This window comes from Eptesicus fuscus, chromosome 8 (genome assembly GCF_027574615.1).
Source record: "Eptesicus fuscus isolate TK198812 chromosome 8, DD_ASM_mEF_20220401, whole genome shotgun sequence".
In the NCBI taxonomy this organism is placed as follows: Eukaryota; Metazoa; Chordata; class Mammalia; order Chiroptera; family Vespertilionidae; genus Eptesicus; species Eptesicus fuscus.
This window is the reverse complement of record NC_072480.1, coordinates 10859078-10861952: the sequence shown is the minus strand read 5'-3', so window position 1 is coordinate 10861952 and position 2875 is coordinate 10859078.

The following is a 2875-nucleotide window of genomic DNA, read 5'->3' as shown; positions in this document are numbered from 1 at the left end:
AGAGAGATCTGCAGATGCCTGCTATTTGTATTAGGTTTTGGAAGTGCCCAGGTGACAACCAGCTGTGAAGCAAGGCAGGCTGCTGCTAGTGCCAGGTCTTTGACCTTTTATTGATAGGTTTTGGGAATGTTGACACCAGCTACAGCTTGTTTGAGAGATTTTAGCAAAGTCTGAAGCCTAAGCCAGGACAGGCCATTCATATGGAAAAGCTGCTGCAAACAGGTTGGGTGGGACTGCACATTGGATGGGGTGGGGTATCAGGGAATCACCAGGGTGGAGCAAACAGTGTGGGCCATGCTGATGGAAACTCAGCTATGGGTACCAGTCAACCCTGCAATAGGGGAGGTCCCAGCACAGGACAATGATCCCTGCGAGAACCATCATCTGGGAGAAAGCTGCCCCTGAGTTCTTGCCCTGATGCCAGTCATTCCAGTTCTTCCCAGTATGTTTCTGAGTCACCCAAAGCTGCCCAGTGCTGAAGCTCAGGGGATCAAGTCCCAGTAAGTTCATGCACCAGCCCTTTAAAAGGAACACCTGAGTCTCCAGCAGCCTCCATGTCACTCAGCCACAATCCCTGCTTGTTTTTACAACCCAAAGTTATGGGGACTTCTCTTCCCAACTCTGAAACCCTGGGCTGGGGGGCTGTTGTGGGTCTGGGACTCCTTGCTCCTCACGGGGGGATGCAGCGAAGATCTCCCTCCCCATTAAAAAAATGGCACACATGGGTGTCAGACCAGCCTGTTCTTCGCCTTTGCCCCTCCTGCTAGTCTCAATGTGTTTTCTTCTTTACTTCTCTCTTCTTTACTTCAGCCAGCTTTCAGGTGGTTATGAATGATGGTTGTGCTCTACGTTAGTTGTAATTTTGATGTGGTTGTGGTAGGCTGTGAGTACAGGCATTTACCTACACCACCATCTTGGTTCTGTCAGGGAAAATTTTGACATTCCCCCTACCTGCCTAAAAGAATTTAGACAGAGGAACTGCTCAAGGATGGGAGCTGTCATCATAGATAAATACAGTTTAATATAAACTAGTGTGTCATAGGGAGGAACCAAGAAAGTCTCATTTGACTAAAGTCATCTCTGTTTCCCATTGTTAAAGATGGCCCAGCATTCATATCTTGGCTACTGTAAATAATGCTACAATGAACATAGGGGTAATATCCAGAAGAGGAATTGCTTGGTCATAAGGCAGTTTCATTTTTTATTTACTTTTTAAAAATCTTTATTGTTGAAAGTATTACAATTGTCTCCCTTTTTTCTCATTTACCACTTCCAGCCCACCCTTGATCCCACCCCAGGCCTTCACCACCCTATTGTCTGTGTCCATGGATTATGTATATATGCATATAAGTTCTTCGGTTAATCTCTTCCTACCTACCCACTCACCCCACCTTCCCTCTAATATTTGACAGTCTGTTCCATGCTTCTGTGGCTCTGGATCTATTTTGTTCATCAGTTTATTTTGTTCATAATCTATAATAATAAAAGTGTAATATGTTACTTAGACCAGACAGCCGAATGACCTTCCAGATGAAGCTGGGGCTGTAAGGGCCGAGGCAAGCCTCCACACTGGTGAGGGCCAAGCCCCTTGCATGAATTTCGTGCATCAGGCCTCTAGTATTCAATATATGGGTGAGATCATGTGATACTTGTATTTCTCTGACTGGCTTATTTCACTTAACACAATACTCTCCAGGTCCATCTATGCTGTCTCAAAGGATAAGAGATCCTTCTTTTTTTACTGCTGCATAGTATTCCATGGGTGTAAATGTACCATAGGCTTTTTTTTATCCACTCATCTACTGATAGGCACTCGGGCTGTTTCCAGATCTTAGCTATTGTAAATTGTGCTGCTATGAACATAAGTATGCATATATTTTCTCTGATTGGTATTTTGGGATTCTTAGGATATATTCCTACAAGTGAGATCACTGGGTCAAATGGCAGTTCCATGTTTAATTTTTTTTTAGGAAACTCCATAGTTTTCCATAATGGCTACACCAGTCTGCATTCCCAACAGCAGTGTACTAGGGTTCCTTTTTCGCCACATATTCACCAGCACTTGTCCTTTGTTGATTTGTTGATAGTAGCCATTCTGACAGGTGTGAGGTGATACATCATTATCATTTTAATTTTCATCTCTCTGATGATCAGTGACTTTGAGCATTTTTTCATATGTGTCTTGGCCATCTGTATGTCCACTTTGGAGAAGAGTCTCTTTAGGTACTTTGCCCATTTTAAAAAACTGGATTGTTTGTCTTCCTTTTGTTAAGTTGTATGAGTTCCTTATATACTGGTATTTTGCATATTAACCCTTTATCAGATGTATCATTGCCAAATATGATCTCCCATACAGTGGGCTTCCTTTTCTTTTTTTATGGTTTCTTTTGCTGTGCAGAAGCTTTTTTTTTTTTTTATGTAGTCCCAGTTATTTATTTTCTCCTTAGATTTCTTTGCCCTAGGAGATGTACCCATACATACATTGCTACAAGAGATGTCTGAGATTTTTCTGCCTATGGTTTCTTCTAGGATTTTTATGGTTCCATGACTTACATTTAAGTCTTTTATCCATTTTGAGTCTATTTTTGTGTATGGTGTAAGTTGGTGGTCTAGTTTTATTTTATTTTTTTCGTGTATCTGTCAAGTTTTCCCAACACCATTTATTGAAGAGACTGTCTAGGCTTCATTGTATGCTCTTGCCTCCTTTGTCATATATTAATTGAGCATAATGGCTTGGGTTGATTTCTGGGGTCTCTGTTCTATTCTGTTAATCTATATGCCTATTCTTATGCCAGGACCAGGCTGTTTTGAGTACAGTGGCTTTGTAGTATAACTTGATATGTGGTATTGTGATTCCTACAACTTTGTTCTTCTT